Source organism: Cupressus sempervirens, chromosome 2 (genome assembly GCF_028749045.1).
Source record: "Cupressus sempervirens isolate cs-2001-9-10 chromosome 2, ASM2874904v1, whole genome shotgun sequence".
In the NCBI taxonomy this organism is placed as follows: domain Eukaryota; kingdom Viridiplantae; phylum Streptophyta; class Pinopsida; order Cupressales; family Cupressaceae; genus Cupressus; species Cupressus sempervirens.
Genome location: NC_143119.1, coordinates 746413593 through 746432013, shown reverse-complemented (window position 1 = coordinate 746432013; position 18421 = coordinate 746413593). Strand labels below are relative to the sequence as shown.

Genomic DNA, 18421 nt, shown 5'->3' with positions numbered 1-18421 from the left:
AAATAGACATGGCATGTTATTTGGAGCATCATTACCAAGTCAACTGCAAATAAGATCATATTCGCCTGTGTATACTAACAGCTTGACTCCATCCTCTATGAGAGCAAGAATGCCAACCTCCAGATTTCGCATCCAGTCTGTAACCATAGCTTCATAAACAATAGTGCTAAAGGAGACAAATATTCTATCACCAACTCCCAAAGCATCCCTAACAGAGATAAAAGAGAGAATTTCTCAAGTTTAAGAGATAAAAGAGATAATTTCTCACATTGATATCCTCGGCCATTGACATACTAGAGTTGAAAATTGACGTGCAAATAAAATATGATGCAAAACAAGTAACAGTCCCCTTGGTACCTGGCAAGACATCATATTAGCTATGATGATAATATAATGACAGTCCACATTATGAACCTAAATTGAAAAACCTAAAATGAGATGAAGCACAAACATCCTTTAAATACAATGTATAATCATTAGTCAGCTCCTAGTAGCATATATCATGGTCATGTAGATATTGGCATTGCGTAGCTCTCACCATCTAGCCATGGATAAAAATAGAAAACAAAATTTACTTAAAAAGAAACTAGAGATCTGAAGTGCACAATATTTCTCAAATTTCCATGAATCTAGTCAACAAAAAATTTAAAACAAGCTGTCGGTACTATTTCTGGTTTTCCCTTCAATTATAAATTTATTAGTTGAAGATTTCAAAAGATGCTACATCACAAAACTTCTTTTGTAGTGGTTTCAATAAACAAATTAGATTCATTATCTAATTCATTAGGTAGTTACAATATCTGAAATCAAAGCTAATAAATCTACAAACTATGCTGACACATTCTTGACAAAAATTATGATTATGATTCCTTCTATCAAATTCATTAATCTATATTTTATATATAATAAATAGTTTGGTGGATTTTTAAAGGAGATGGATAAAATGTCTGATAGCTAAATTGATGATGATGCTGAGAAACACCTGTAATCTTGTTATGGCTTTTTCTTTTTGTCTGCCAACATGTTAACTTTGCTTTCATTGATGAGTAGATTCTTCTCATGGCCCTAAAAGTATAGAAGAAAAAAATCATGAGTAATGAAGAATGAAAATAAAATAAAATACAAACCTAATTAATTACAACTATATAAATACTAAATTTTAAAAAAATATAATATGAAAATATGCCAACCATGAAATAAACTTCAGCCTACAAACATTGGAGAACTTAAATAACATGAGACTTTTCAGAAAAAATCTCAACCGTATCATTCTACCTATGAACAAAATAATAACGCAAAACAATGCATTCATTCATAAATCCATAAAACCCTAATCAAAAGATGTGTAATACACACAATTTCAATACAAATAATGAAAGTGGAAAACATAATTCATCTCGAATTGATGGTACAGTTCACAAATGATGATGAAATTTCAAAAACAATGGGACAGACAATTCAAAATAATAAAATCTCAAAAACGATGGTAATGATGGTACAGACAAGGAAAGATAATGAAATCTCAACACCGAAGGTACAAATAATGAATGATTAATTTTATCTTAGATAATGAAAGAAACATAGCAATGATAAATTTGTCTGAGATAATTTTATTTCTCACAATGAAGCAAAGGAGGATCTGATCTTCTACTATGAAACCATTAATCTATGGCCAAACAAATACCAAAAGCATGAATCCCTAAATTAATGGAGGGAAAGAAACAAAAAAATTGGAAGCCCTGTATAATGACCGAAACAAACATAACCCTAAGGCTTTGGCTGCTAAAAAATGTCAAAAAAATAAATCAAAAAGAAGAACGATTACAAAGTGATGGATCAGGCAATCTGGCTTATCTCCAAAGAGAATGTGCATAGTTGAATCATTGTTGATCATTCGCGGAAAGAATCTTCATTTCCATCCATACAGGAAAAATAGCCAAGCAATTTATTTAAAAGCATAACAACCGAAAAAAGGCAAGAAATTATTTTCCAATGAAAGAAAAAAACAACCCCTAACTCAAGCCAAATTTATAGGAAACCTGGGTGGTCGAATTGTGGTGGTATATGGCATATCTATAGAGCCGACGATGCCCTAACCATAGCCCCGTGGCCTCTAGCAGTCGGCAGATCGAATGTCTATGGCGACACTCGTGAACCCTCCATCCCTCTTAGAAGCAGCTTTCTCTCAACACAACTGTAATGACAACTTTGCCATGGACATCCCGGTGGTGGTAGCAAAACTTCAAACATCCGGCACCCGTAACAAGCAGAGACGCAGGCAGCAGCATGAGGATTTCTCGGTGGGCTATCGCGCAGATGAAAGCCTATCGGCTAATGAAAAGGAAACAATTCAGACACAAAACAAAACCTGTTGCTACTGTGAATTTCCAATATTCAGAGAGTAAATATTCAATAGTTATTCAGTAGTTATGTAGGTTTCAATGCGGCAATTAATACAACTGACAGAGTAAATATCGAAGCATGCGACCAACAACTATCCTCATAAAGAAAAGCTTTATAGGTGTTGCCGCTTTTTATTATTTCTTTTTAGAAAACTAATTAAAGCACTGGCAAAATAGAATGGACCAATAGGAAAATGGGAAAATTTGTCCTGACATAAAAATTAGAAATATTAAACATTGTCAACCATAAGATATATTATTGTTTTCAAAGTTTCAAAGGAGAATTAATCGGTTATAATTAGCATGAAAACAATAGTCTCTGCCTTTTTAAAGGCAGGGACTAAAAATCTGTCTAGGAAGTAGACAACGAGCTCTTGTTTACAAGATGCTTGTCACATGATATCAACTTGGTGTTGATGGTGACTCTTTATCAACTTGTTTATTTAGATTCAGAGGGATAGGAAATCCAATCCATAGCTATTAGTATTTGATTCAAGGTATTGGAATTTCAAAGCATCTATACTACCATGTGATTGGCATGCATTTTACTTTTCTAGAATAAAGTTGATTTTATTTCTCAAATTGCTTTTGATTGTCTAGTGATGATAAATGCAAAATAAAACAAAGTCTTACGTGTGATCTACAATCATGGATCTTTGAGAAGGCAAAAGTGCTATAGACTTTCCCTTTGACAAGACAAATGTCAACAAAAAATCCTGGGCAAATACAGTTATTATATAGAATGCATTATTTTCAAGGTCTCAAAAGTTCTAGAATCTTATTCATTGTTATCATTTTCAATTATAGAGTTAGTATCAGAGTTCCTATCTTCCATAGCTAATCTACATTGATTTTTGTTGTTTCTTTTTATTTTAAATGAATTTGAATGATTTTTTTTTCAAGATTGTATTTAATAAGCTTTTTATCTATATATTTTTTAGACTACATCTTATTTTAGATACATCTTTTCTGTTTATTGAATTAAGACAGTTCTAAGATAAAAGATTATTGATATAATTTTTTGTTAAGATCTATCTACTTTAAGCATTCCATAAAATTTTGATAAAAATGAGCATCTGATTAAGAGCTCTAATAGTTGTCACAAAGTTCTCTTAAATATAGCTTGTCATCTCTTTCTTTCATGCTTAACCACCTATGAAGGAGAATTCTAAAGAAGAAGATGGTGCTGCATTTAGTTGGGACTCTATGATATTACATTTTGAGATTTGAGCCACCTTCTATTAGTATTACACACATTGTTATAATATTTTATAGAAGATGTGTCTTCCTATAACCACTTGTATACAAATAGTTCACTACAAAAATTATTGTTATAAACATAACAATTTCTCACCCATTTCAATTAAAATGAGTGTCTCTTTGGGCCAAATGAGTGATTCCTATTCACAATTCTGATTTGGTGCATCCAAACGGAGAATTTGAAATTTTAAGAATTTGCATATGCATATTCCACTCATACTCCCACTGCCAAAAGGACCCTTAAAATTTTAGAACTCTTTGAAGACAAGCTTGCTGATAAGAATAGTTGACGATGAATTCACAAACCAAACCAGACACAACTTTTAAGAAACCCCTTAATTTGAGAGCAATTAAGACTATCACAACTGATGAACATACCCCTTTCCATTAAGTCCTTCGATGAAAACCTTTGTGGATACTCTTTCCATGATGAACCCTGGTACAAAGCATGATGGTCTTTATCATAGTATTACAAAACATGGCTCATGAAATCCTTGCTCTTTCCTTCTTCACTACACTCTTGTATCTTTCATTGTTTATTAATAAAAAAATTGTTAATTTTTTTTATTTTAATTGTAGAATCTTATAACTAGATCATGTAATATTGAAAGTTTTTAGATTTCTACAATCAATTTATATGGTGTTAGATTTATAAAATCAATTGTATGAACAATTTTTATCATCAACATTTCAAATCATTATATAATATATCATAAACATTTAGAATCACTCTATAATATTTGTTCTTAAAGAGGGAAACTAGTTCTAGTTCTATTTAATAATTATTTTTAGAATAAGATTTTAGAAAAAATAAATTTCAAACTTCATTAAAAAAAAAAAAAAAAAACTCAAATGTTTATCTAGGTAGCTCAGTGCATCAACAATTTTAACAATGAGAGACCTAGATCACTTTGAACATCAACCTAATTTCCATCCTTTCTAATTTGCAAGGAAAAATATGTGAAAAATTAAATCAAAACCCTAAAAAATTTCTCAGAGCAAGGTGTCAAGTGACAATTTTGCTCGACACCAATGGATGCCAAGTGATAGGCAGTGGGTGTCGAGTTAGCTCAGCACAAGAGGAAGCTGAGTGAACTCAACACAAGGGCAACTTGACAATAGTGTAGTCTAAGTGAGCTCGGAAATAAAGGATGCTGAGTGAGCTCGGTAGCCACTAAAAAGTGGTGCTCAGTAGAAGAGGATGCCAAGTGAGCTTGCCAATAACTGCAGAGATGGAACCAATCAAAGACCAGACCAAATGAACTATATGACATAATGCCATTAAAACGTAGAGAGCTCAAGGATGAAGATTTCAACAATAAACTTCTCAAATGCAAAAAAAATGGAATGTTAAATAGAAGAAGAGAACAACAAGATATGTTTTCTTGCTTGCTTGCTTACTTATATTCTATTTAACAAAACTATTACAAAATCTGGGAGCATTTGGCTTCAACCAAAAAAATCCTAAATCTTCAAATTGATAAAACTTAAAACTTATAGATCTAATGGCTGTATACAACAAAGCCTACAGCAATCACTGCTTCACATGTCAAATCAATGATAACTTATAGAATGACAAAAGATCCAACACATGCATTGCAAATACCAAGCTAAAACCCTTCTATCTCTTAAACCTTAACTTGATCTGTTGATTGATTTCCTTCTTTTCTCTACGCTCTTACACTTCTCTGCTCTACTCTTCTGCAACTCTTTGATCTGTTGAACTTATTGAATGAATCAAAATGCATTCCTTTTGTTTTTCTTCAGAAATATTTTCCCCCTCTTTTCAAATTTGGACTCACCTACCACAATCAATGTATAACTGTTGTAGGTCATCAAGGTGGTAGGTGGGCATTTGGCTCTAGAGGCAAACCTATCACATTCAATATTTCAACACTCCCCCTTTGTCTCAAGCCAAACAAACAAGGATCACTCCTAATCCAAATCAACTACACCAAGTCTCTCTCTTAGGTGAACAAAAGTTCTAATGCCTAAAGGCTTAGTAGAAATGTTTACTAGCTGCTACTCAGACTTGCAAAATTCCATTTTGATATCCCCATTCTCCACCAACTCTCTGCTGAAGTGATATCTCTATGTGTTTTCTTCTCTCATGGAAGACTAGATTCTTGGACAATGCAATTAAGTAGATATTGTCACAATAAATTGTGGTTCCATCCTCTTGTCTTTCATTCAAATCTATCAAGATCCTTCTTAACCAAATAGCTTGACATGCTACTACATTTGCTGCTATGTATTCAGCCTCTGCTGTAGATTGAGCAATAATAAGTTATTTCTTAGATGCCCATGAGATTGCCCTTGATCCCATATGAAACTTGTATCTAGAAGCGCTCTTCCTATCATCTAAACTTTCAGCCCAATCACTATCCATGTAACCCACCAACTTGAAATCATTTTCTACAATATACAAAATTTCAAATCCCTTGGTACCATTCACATACCTTAGGATCCTTTTTCTTGCTTGCCAATAGGAATCCTTTGGTGTTTCCATAAATCTAAAAGTTAGAGTTACTACATGAATTATGTCTAACTAAGTTGCAGTCAAATACATCAAACTTCCAACCATACTTTTGTATAATGTTGGATTCACACTTTTTATACAATCTTCCTTGCTCAACTTCAAACCTATTACTATTGATGTTGGGTCTGCTTTATTGTTTTGCATTTTGAATCTCTTCAAGATTTGCCTTGCATATTTTTCTTGAGAGATGAAGATGTTAACATGCATTTGTTTTACTTCTATGCCTAGAAAGTACCTCAAGGGACTTAGGTTTGTCATTTCAAATTCATTTTTCACTCTTTGAACTCACCAATTAGGAAATTACCATTTTCACTGAGTATTAAGTCATCAACATACATGACAACAATCAACACATTACCATTTTTTTCTTTGATGTAAAGTGTGGGTTCACCATCACTTTTGTTAAAGCCATTGCTCATCAAATATGAATCAATTCTATTATACCATTCTCGTGGAGCTTGCTTGGGCCCATTTAGAGCTCTCTTCAATCTATACACTTTGTGTTCTTCACCTGCAACTTCATAACCAAGTGGCTGCTCCACATAAACTTTTTCCTTTAATACACCATTCAAGAAGGTGGACTTCACATCCATTTGATATACCTTCCATTTGTGATGGGTTGTAATTGCTATTACAGCAAACACACTTTCCATTCTTGCAACCAAGACATATGTCTCATCATAATCTCTACCATACTGCTATTTGTACCCCTTGAGCACTAAACATGCCTTATGCCTATCTATTTTTTTTTTAGCATTGCACTTGGTCTTATATACCCATTTCATTCTAATTACTTGTATCTTGGGAGGAAAAGTAGTCAACTCCCATGTCTCATTCCTTTCAATAGCATCTATCTCCTCATCCATGACATTACACCATTTGTCTTCATTTTACAGCTTCCTCAAAATAAATTGGATCACTATGAGAAAATAATGCAAAATTTACACTCTCATCATAATCTTCATTGTACCTTTCTTCTTGTTATATCTTCCTTAGACTCTTAGTCTTTCTTGGTAGTAGGGAGGCAAGAGTGAGATCTGAAATCTTAGTATTGTTGCTACTGTTTTGCATACTAGCTTAGGGCTGCCTTGATGTGCTTGGAGCTATTGCTCAACATGTTAAGGGTTGCTTGTCTTTTTTCCTTTGTCTAGAATCCATGTTAGCTAATCCATCTTCTTTCTAATCACCAATGTCATCTTCTTCCTCTTCAATAGAAGGCACTTTACTTAAAGTGCTTGAAGATTCATCTTACAAGCCATCCCATGACTGATTTTCAAGAAACTCCATATCTATTGAAATGATGATCTTTTTGTCAATTGGATCATATAGCCTATATAGGCCTTTGATTCTGAGAAATACCCTATGAAGATGGATTTCACACCTTAGTCATCTAGCTTTTTCCTTTGTTCCTTAGGCACACGTGCATATGCTACACATCTGAACACTCTCAAGTATTCAACTGTCCATCTATTTCTTGACCATGCCTCAAGAGGAATTTTGTCACGAACTGACTTTGTAGGAAACTTGTTGATCAAATATACTTATGTTGCTACAAATTCTCCCCAATATTTAGTTGGGAGTCCCTTTCATTTCATCATGCTTCTAGCCATTTCAACAATGGTCTTATTCTTTCTCTTAGCCACTCCATTTTTCTATAGATTATAGCTGGTTGTAAGCTCTTTGCTTATGCCATTTTTTTTGCAAAAAATTATAAACATATTGGAGGTATACTCCCCTTCTCTATCTAATCTTAGGACCTTAACATAGTATCCACATTCTTTTTCAGCTAGGCTTTAAATTCAAAAAAATTATCAAATGCTTCAGATTTTTTTTTTCAAAAAATACACCCATGTCCTATGACTAAAATCATCTATGAATATCATAAAATAAGTACTCCCCCCAATAGAAGTAGTTTGCATAGGGCCTACAAAATCAGAATGCACCAATTTTAATGGTGCTCTAGCCCTTCTAGAATTTTCAGAATTAAAGGGAAGCTTATGTTGCTTACCCAAAATACAAGCCTCACACTTGTCATAGGAATCTACTATGCTTGGTAAACCATCTACCATTCTTTTCTTGGACAACAAATTTTAACCAGCAAAGCCAAGATGTCCATACCTGAAATGCCAAAGCTTGGAGGGTCTTTAATTATGCTCCTAAGAGCTGGTTTTTGATGTACTATTGTACATGCATGCTTGGGAGGTGCAACATTGACTTAAGAAGAGAAACATGTCTCTATTCTCAAAGGGAACATCCAGTTCTTCATCATTTGGACTGCTACAAGTAATCTATTACTCCCATCCTTCTCATGAATGACACATTTGTCATTTTCTATTAGCACCTTGTATCCAATTTAAATGAGTTGTCCAACACTCATCAAATTGTGCTTCATAGAAAGTGCAAAATAAACATTTTGTATTTCCTTGTTCTCACCTTGCTTGGTGCGGACCATAATAGATCTTTGGCCCACTATGGGAACGGTTCCATTATTTTTCATCTTAATTTCAGACTTAAAAGTTTTATCAATGAAAGAGAATAAACTTTCATTCCTAGTAATGTGGTTGTTACAACTGTTGTCCAGGTACCATACCTTAGGGCTTTCTTCTTCACCAATGTTACACATGATGAAGGCTATGGGATTGTTTGCATTTCCCATGTTCACATCAGCCACATTAACATTTTTCTTTGATTGATCACCCTATTTCTTCTAGCATTCACTAGCATAATGACCATACTTATGATAGTAGTAGCATTCAACATTGCTCTTGTTGGAGTTGTAATTCTTCTTACCTCCTCTAGAGCTATTTTGAGAGGTGCTTGCTCCCTCTTGGTTGCTTTCTCTTCCTAAGCTTTTTGCACTAACATTCTTTTCACCATTCCTTCCATGACCTTTACTTCTTGAGCCTCTACTAGTGCCATTTCTTCCTCTCCTCCTACCTGTTGAATTCTCTTGAGCCTTGAAAGACTACTCTTGGGAAGTTGTTGCTGATCTATTTATCCGGTGCTCATGGCTTTGAAGAGTTTCCATCAACTCATCCATGGTCAATGTGGTGAGGTCCTTTGCTTCCTCTATGGTCATCACAAGATTGTCATATTTCTGCAGTAAACTCCTCAATATTTTCTCTATAATACTCTGCTCATCATAATCTTCTCCATTTGATTTGAGCTAGTTTATCAAAGTGGAGATTCGTGAGAAAAACTCTGCAATAGGTTCATTATCCCTCATCTGAAGGTCTCAAACTCTCTTTTGATTATTTGTAGCTTTACTACTCTAACCTTATCAATTCCGTTGAAATTCATCTCAAAGATGTCTGATGCTTCCTTCGCATAATTTTCTATTGTGATCTTGGGAAAAACTATCTTTGTTATTGCTACCTCAACTAGACTGAATCCCTTTGCATCCTTTCTCCTTGAATTATTCAGTTGAGTCTTTTGATTGTTGGTAAGCGCAGCATATTGAGTTGGATTTGTCACATCATTGAACCCATTAATCACAAACTCCCACAAATCATTTGCAACCATTATGGTTTCCATTTTCTTTGCCCATGTATTATAATTTTATCCATTAAAGGACGGTGGTTGCTACCATATCTTTCCTGCATATCCTGCCATATCAAATATCCTAGAAAATAAATGCCCTAACTCACTATAAATGTGGGGCCTCAAAGCTCTGATACTATGTGAAAAATTAAATCACAACCCTAAAAAATTTCTCAGCACAAGAAGGTTCCGAGTGACAGTTTTTCTTGACACCAATGGATGCTGAGTGACAGGTAGTGAGTGTCGAGTTAGCTCAACACAAGAGGAAGCCAAGTGAACTTAGCACAAGGGCAACTCGGTAATAGTGTATGCTGAGTGAACTTGGCAACAAGGGATGCTAAGTGAGCTCAGTAGATACTAAAAAGTGGCACTCGACAGAAGAGGATGTCAAGTGAACTTAGCAATAACTGTAGAGGTGGAACCCAGTCAAAGACTAGATCGAGTGAACTTTATGATAGACTGCCATAAAACATAGAGAGCTGAAGGATGAAGATTTCAACAATAAACTTCTCAAATACAAAAAACATGCAATGTTAAATAGAAGAAGAGAACAATAAGATATGTTTTCTTGCTTGCTTTCTTATATTCTATTCAATAGAACTATTACAAAATCTAGGAGCATTTGGCTTCAATCAGAAAAACTCTAAATCTTCAAACTGATAAAACTTAAAACTTCTAGCTCTAATGGCTGCATACAACAATGCTTGGAGCAATCACTACTTCATAGGTCAAATCAATGATAACTTACAAAATGACACTTAATCCAACATGTGCATTGCAAATTTGAACTCACCCACCACAATCAATGTCTAATTGTTGCAGGTCATCAGTGTGGTAGGTGGGCATTTGGCTATAGGGGCAAACCTACTGCATTCAATATTTCAACAAAATATAGCTAATTTTATTTTTAAAAATGATTCAATAATGTTCTTAAGAAAATCACTAATATCTTTAATGTTGTCCATTACATTTAGATCTAAAATATTAACTAGAACATAATATATAATTTGTTTGACAAATAAATAATCAGTTTTAGTACACCTTTGAAAAGATAAAATGTATTTATAAAGAAATTAAAAAAAGAGTGCAATAAGCTCAATATCATTTTTAAAGATATCAAATATATTTTTGATTCAACTTCAAAGATATTTAGTTTTGAAGCTGATCTTTCTAAAATCTCAAATATGTTATATCAATATTTATCATTCTTATTTTCATAATATTCAAAGAGTTATTTATATTAATTTTCACATTTTTTTTTCGCTATGATAAATATAAACTCACAATCATTCATAATGCAAAAGTAACAATGCGAAAGGAACCATTTATTCAACTTGTGTGAGAAGAATAATGAATTTCAAAATCTAGACCTGTCAGTGGCTCAGACAAACCTGCCCAGAAAGCAATGAAACCCAACTTCAGCAAAAGCCACTTTTAGGTTTCATCATGGAAAGAGTATTTGCAAAGATTTTTCATCGTCAGTTGCAACAATCTTGACTGCTGCATTTGTGTTCTGCCATTAACGTAGACATTAATTCTCAAAAAAAGTTCTCTTAGATGGTGATGCTTGGCTTGGTTTACAAGCTCATTGTCAACCATTCTTATTAATGTGTACAAATAAAAATAGGAAATATTGATGGGTTTTTTCTACCAGATATGTCTATTAATAAAACAATTTAGACTTTTAATATATTAATCATAAAAAGAGTAATATAAAACATGATTATTTTCTATCTTTTGTTGATGTAGAAGACGTAGAACACTTGATCATCCTCTTTTCTATTCTTAAACCCAAGCTTCCATTCCATATATAGAATTTTAAATTAGAAGTGAAGAGAATGATGTATCAAACCTTCATTCTTATGAATTATTATGTACTACAAAATATTTAAAATATTTAAAATATTCTTGAAATCGTAAGAAATCTCAAACAAGAAAAGAACAAAAAGAATACACATATAATCATCTTAGAGTCATTTATAATGCTATTATGACCCTTTCCTTATCATATAATTTCCTAATTTTGACTTTTCTCAAGTGAGTTTAATCTTCCATATTGCAGAAAATGATTGTTTTCCTTTGCATTTATGTTGTATGCTTTCTTTAGGTTTGAAAAAACTGTTAAGAACTCAATAGATTTCCATTTGACGATTTGTGAGAAGTTTGAGAATTCTAGAAAGAAATGTCTTTCGACTTTTACCACAAATAAATTAAGAGATCAGGATGAAGATGAGTCATCTAGTTGAGCTGAATTAAAGCTACTTTCATCAAATAAGAGAGATCGCTCTTGGCTATCAAGATACAATATGTGATCACTCACATGTAATTTTCTAAAATATGCAACCAAGATAAAACCTATAGATTGAGTACACTCCTACAATTCTTGCACATTCTTTCTCACACTAGAGATTCTTAACCACCACTTCAATAAAGTAGAGTGTTCTCATATGGTTATGCTTTTGGAATTATCAAATTTATGTTTTTTTTTTTCTCATTTTCTTATTCTTTTATCTTTCTATATAAAATGATATAAATTTTGCATTTCAAGCATAAGCATGCACATATTTATTAATTTTTACATTAAATCTTTTATAGAAAGTTTATTTGATTTTACATATGCTTCTTTAAATCCTTTAATAAGTTGAAAGAGAATTTATAATAAGAATAATAATGAGCAGAATTGAAAATCTTAAAAAAAAATTATGACATTAAAAAAATCCAATCCTATAATTATTTAAAGCTCACACAATATCCCTAAATATATTTATAATGAATACTATGCCTTCCATCATTTGAAAACATATAAGAGGGTTGAAAATAAGCAGAGATTGACATCCACTTCCTTTATAAATTGATGCCCACTTTCTTTAAACAAATCTAAATCTTTCAACTCATAGAAGGAAATTATATTCAAATAACTTTAAATGCTTTGAATATAAACTTTCTGATAAGAACGGTTGACCGGATGAGTTCGGAAACCAAACAAGGAATGATTAATAAAAACCAGACATAATTTTTTAAGAAAACCCTTTCTCTTAGAGCAATCAAGACTGTCGCAGTTGATGAACATGCCCCTTTCCATCAAGACCTTTGATGAAGAACTTTTGCAGGTACTCTTTCCATGAGGAACCCTGATACAAAGCAGGATGCTCTTTATCAATCAATGCTGGAAGAGGAGAAATAACAGCTTCATCATGTCGATGACAAAACATGGCGCAAGAAATCCTTGCTTTTTCCTTGTTCACTACACTCCTGTGCTCCACGCTCTTCTATCTCCCATTGCCTACCATCTGCAACCAAAACAAACACTCCAAATGAAAAACTACTAGTTTTTGTTCTTAATGGGGGAATCTGATAACTAACTTCTTCCATTCAATACTTTGTTTTTAAAACAAACTCTTGGAATATATTCTCAGCATCATTATAATAAAAGAATGGAAAACTCAAATGCAAATTTTGGTACCTCCAATGCATCAGCAATGTTAACAATGAGGGCGCCAGGGGCACTTTGAACATCAACCCAATTCCCATCCTTTCTAATTTGCAGGCCAGGGGTTTCATCATGGAGAAGAAATGTAAGTACATTGGGATCTGAGTGAGGAGAAAGTCCAAGTACAATCCTGGCTGAGGACATGGTGGATACTGGATAATAGTTAATCCTAATATGCATTTCTTTTAATCCCTCTCCACCCACTGCTTTGTTTATTAGATTTTCGTCTTCTAATCCCAACCCTCTGCTCAACACCTGCAGCAAAACTTCCCAAATTTGTATATCTGTCTTGAGTATTCATCCATAACCTCCCTGCAAATATATCAAAACTATCAAATTTTATGCTTCTAATTTTTAAGAACTATATACCATAAGAATTTCTTACACATAAGCTAACACCCACAAAAGAAAATGATGATTTGAAGAAAAGAAAACCGTATACGTGAAATCAGAAGGCTTTTGGGGCCATTTGGACATATCCCTTCTTTCAGCCGGCCAAGCAATGTTCCAATAAAAATCTCCCCAGTCCAATTTGGCATCCGGGGAATACCCTATTTTACTTCCATACCCAGGTTTTCCAGATTGTTCTGTTTTGAATGCTTCTTTTTCTTCAATGGCAAGATTGAAAAAAGTTTTGCCCACTTGTTGCATTCGAGAGATGAGAGAGTGTGGGATTCCATGATTGATGATCTGAAAGAAACCCCAGTTTTGTGCAGCTGTTGAGATTGCTGCAACGGTGTCTTGTTGAAGATGATGTTGGGCTCCCTGCAAGTCAATGACAGGAATGTGTGTGTTGCATGGCTTGGAGAGCTCAAGATCAGATCTGACATAGTGGAGAGGAAAACTTTGGATTCGATTCTCTGCTAGCGTCAGAACTCTTGGTATGATCTTGCCTCTCCATTATTGAAGGATTTCTTCCACATTGAGGCGTGTAGACATAGGCTTAGAACATTTGACTTTTGGGGAAGTGCAATTCTATTTCTTCATTGGAATAGTGTATGTCTTTCTGTATTCAAATAGTGTATATTATTATAATTTCTTATTCGTTGATGTTTAAATTTCAAGTGGGTTGTTAACGAGGTCTTAGTTTATTAGTGTAGTTGAATTATTCTTAATGTAAACCCTCTAGATATGTTGTTACTTGTGTAAGACTAAATAAAAATAAGCAATGAAGCTGGAGTTGAATTTGGTGGAATGGTTTTGTATTCAATAGCTAAAGTAGTTGTAATTGTGAGATTCATCAAATAAATTTAGACTCAAAGTATTGAATAATAATGATGTCTCCCATCATTTTCTAAAGAGTGCTTAAATAACAAACACTAAAAAACAAACTAAGTACTGAAGGTGGATCAAGATCCATTAGATTTTGTGTCCAAACTTGTACCTATCATTTCACCTTATTTTATATTTGGGAGATATTTTAGGATATATGCACTAAGTTAATTTCCATAATTTTCTTGGAATTATTCATGAAATTTAGATCTAAACTAAATATTCAAAGAGTTATTTATCTTAATTTTGCAAAAACTTGTTCTTTTCTGGAGAACAAGTAATATGTCACAAGATCAGAATTAAAAATATGACAGAATTTACATGGAGAATATTAGAACCTATCAAGCAGATTTTAAAGACCTACCATTAGAAACACAAATACAATTATTAAAAACTTAGAAGCCACTTAATAGCAAAGCAATCCCCAACCCCCAACAAAACCTCTTTTCTCATCTCCTCAAGTCGTCTTTAGAAGCTTTACGACCACCAGTTCTGGTTGACATAATGTTCAAGCTTGTCTAACTCTTTGTTTTGTAAGACTTCAATGGCCACCCTAAACATCACACTAGGGAAGAAATTAAACTTGGAAAAATAAGTCAGTTTTATCTATTTAACACTTTAAGCTTAAAAATCAAACCTTAATGTATGATGTTTAAGTCATTAGAACTTCAATAACATTTATCATGCCCTGCTCATAGCTGAAGGTCATGAAGCCATTTTTATGGTGGCTTACAGTCTTGGACTCTTTAAGAACTTTTTCAAATGGACAGAAGCCGTCATGAAGGTTTTGGTCATTAGTGGCCCAGACAAGCCCGCCCAGAAAGCAATGAAACTCAATTTCAACAAGAGATATTTTCAGATTTCCACCACCCAAAAATGGAAAAATTTAAAAATATTGTTATTTGATCGAGCAATAATATAAAACCCCCCAGACCCAAAGAAATGATAGAAAGACGAAGAAACCAGAGAAAATAGCACTAAAAAACATGTTTTAGGTTTCTTTCCCCTAAACAAAAATACTAGATTTTCTAGTACTTATCTGTAGCTTCATGTTTTCTCTAAAATTGATAATGACATTTGCTCAAAAACATAAGGTTGAAATGTAGTTGAATGTGGCAAAAATAACCCAACCCAAAATTTGAAAGCCCTAAATTTTAATGGTAGGTCACAACGAAATACTACAAGACCCCGAGAAGACAGTTCATGAGCAGCCCAAAACACTTGTGTTATCTCATTTTAGGAGCATGAGTGGGTAGTTTACCAAGAGTTCAAACATTATCAGAGAGTGGGATTGAAACAGTTCCCCTCCAATATGTGAGATCTCATCTTGACCCTGCCAAAGCCCAAAATACCCATATTCCAATCATTGATTGGCATGGCTTGAGCATCCCACATCTACAGCAAGAAACCATTGCAGCAATCTCAACAGCTGCAAAAGACTGGGGATTCTTTCAGATCATCAATCATGGAATCCGACACTCTCTCATCTCTCAAGTACAAGCCTTGGGCAAAGCTTTTTTCAATCTCCCCATTGAAGAAAAGTAAACATATAGAAACGAAGAAGCTGGGAGCCATATTGGATATGGAAGCAAAGTAGGATACTCCTCAGATGCCAAACTGGACTGGGGGGATTATTATTACAACGTTGCTTCGCCTCCTGATAGAAGAAATATGTCCAAATGGCCCAAACAGCCTTCTGATTTCATGTAGGCTGTTTTCTTCTCTTAAATCATAATGGTTTTTTTGTGTGTTATATCTTATGTGTTAAGAAATATTTCTAATGGGTATGTAGTTCTTGTTATTTGCAGGGAGGTTATGGATGAATATGGTGGAGAGGTATACAGATTGTGGGATGTTTTGATGGAGGTTCTGAGCAGAGGATTGGGATTGGAAAATGAAAATGCATTGAACAAGGCAGTGGGTGGAGATGAGAAAGAGATTCAGTTTAGGATTAACTATTATCCACCATGTCCTCAGCCAGATTTGGTACTTGGACTTTCTCCTTACTCTGATCCCAATCTTCTTACATTTCTTCTCAATCATGAAACCTCGGGCCTTTAAATTAGAAAGGATGGGAATTGGGTTGATGTTCAAAGTGTCCCTGGCGCCCTCATTGTTAACATTGCTGATGCACTTGAGGTACCCAGATTGGCATTTGAGTTTTTATTTCTTTTATATTGAAGTTGAGAATTAGTTCTTATATTTTGTTTTCAAAGAAAATAATTTAGGAATATCAGTTTTCTACAATTCAGAAGAATAATCAATAATAATGTTTATGATATCTATTATGTAAAAAAAATTAATCAACATTTTAAATTTCAGATAAAGTGTGATTTGAAAAAACTTGATAATAAAAATTATTTACACAATTAAATTTATCAAATTAACATACGATATGAATAGATGGTAGAAATCTAATAACCTTCAATATTAAATCAATCAAATTATTAAATTCTACCATTTAAGAACAAAAACTGCTAGTTTTTCGTAATTTTTCATTTAGTGTGTTTGTTTTGTTGCAGATAGTGAGCAATGGAAGATACAAGAGCGTGGAGCACAGGAGTGTAGTGAACAAAGAAAAAGCAAGGATTTCATGGGCCATGTTTTGTAATCCACATGATGAAGTTATTCTTTCGCCTTTTCCAGCATTGATTGACAAAGGTCATCCTGCTTTATATCAGGGTTCATCATGGAAAGAGTATCTGCAAAGGTTTTTCATCAAAGGACTTGATGGAAAGGGGCATGTTCATCAACTGCAACAATCTTCACTGCTGCATTTGTGCTCCACTATTATTTCAAAAAAAATCTATTTTCTTAGATGGTGATGTCTGGTTTGGTTGGTTTGGTTTTCAAGCTCATTGTCAGCCATTCTTATCGGCAAGCTATTTAAATATTTGAAATATTATTTCCCTTCCATGGTTCAAAGTGGTGTCAATTGCTAAATAATGTGCATCTCAATTTATAGAGACAGTGGATGCGAATTTATAAAGTGGAACTTTTCTAAAGAACAAGACTGAGTTCCTTGTTCAAGTTGGCATCCTCGTGCAAAAAGAGGGGTAAAAATTTATTAAGACAGAAAGAAATACAACAAGGAGAGCTCAACAAGGAGCTCGATCCTGAGCAACAAGATCATCAAATTCTTGCACCATCTCAAAGGACAGTTGCCCCCTATCCCTAATATTCCAACCCAGATCATGACTAGAAGCCCATTTGGCTAAACAATCAGCAGGTCTATTCCATTCTCGCAGAATATAGTTGAACCTAATGAACTGAAAAGAGGAAGAGAAGAAAAGAATCTGCTTAACAAGAGTGGCCAGCTGCCAACTAACATCCTCAAGCTCTTGCGAAGAAAGCATGTTCACCAACACCTGAGAATCAGACTCACAAATAATCTTACTCCATCCCCAGAAGCAACACTGTTCCACAGCATATAAAATAGCCTGAGCTTCCATGAGATTGTTAGTATAATCACCCTTATGAATTGAGAAAAAAAATTTAACATTCCCAGAACTACAACGAGCCACTCCACTAATACCAGCCGGACCAGGATTCCCACGAGAAGAACCATCAGTGTTAATTTTCAGAACTCCACAGGGAGGAGGAGTCCAGTGCCCATCCCGGTTAACCCGACCCTTCCTCTGATGGTGAAGCTACCTGGACATAGAAGGAAACCTATGAGCCGCAACCCCATCCTGCAGATGAAAATTGAGGCGATTACAGATAGCAAGATCAACCGGATCCATACCCCCATCAAGCTCACTCTTCACAAGAATAGTTTCCTGGAGAGAATGTGATATTTTCCACCAAAGACGCAAAACACCAAGCCGAACATCTTGGAATATGCGACGATTCCTCTCCAACCAGATATGCCAAAGCATGAAAGATGGGCCAGCAATCCAAGCAGCATGGAGAGAAGAA

The 18421-nt window shown here is 34.1% G+C and overlaps 1 non-coding gene and 2 pseudogenes across 2 annotated transcripts; 1 reads left to right on the top strand and 2 right to left on the bottom strand.

Annotated features, from left to right (window-relative positions):
- Window positions 1-1831: 1831 nt before the first annotated feature.
- Window positions 1832-1919, bottom strand: LOC149575563 (small nucleolar RNA Z103). The gene has a single exon (XR_016360353.1). It is a non-coding gene; the product is annotated as a small nucleolar RNA Z103 (small nucleolar RNA).
- Window positions 1920-12644: 10725 nt separating this feature from the next.
- LOC149575562 (leucoanthocyanidin dioxygenase-like) lies at window positions 12645-14129 on the bottom strand (annotated as a pseudogene). The gene is made up of 3 exons (XR_016359693.1): window positions 13674-14129; window positions 13205-13543; window positions 12645-13031 (listed from the first exon to the last, which is right to left on the bottom strand). The product of XR_016359693.1 is annotated as a leucoanthocyanidin dioxygenase-like (transcript).
- Window positions 14130-15573: 1444 nt separating this feature from the next.
- LOC149575561 (jasmonate-induced oxygenase 4-like) lies at window positions 15574-17328 on the top strand (annotated as a pseudogene).
- The last annotated feature ends 1093 nt before the right edge of the window (window positions 17329-18421 follow it).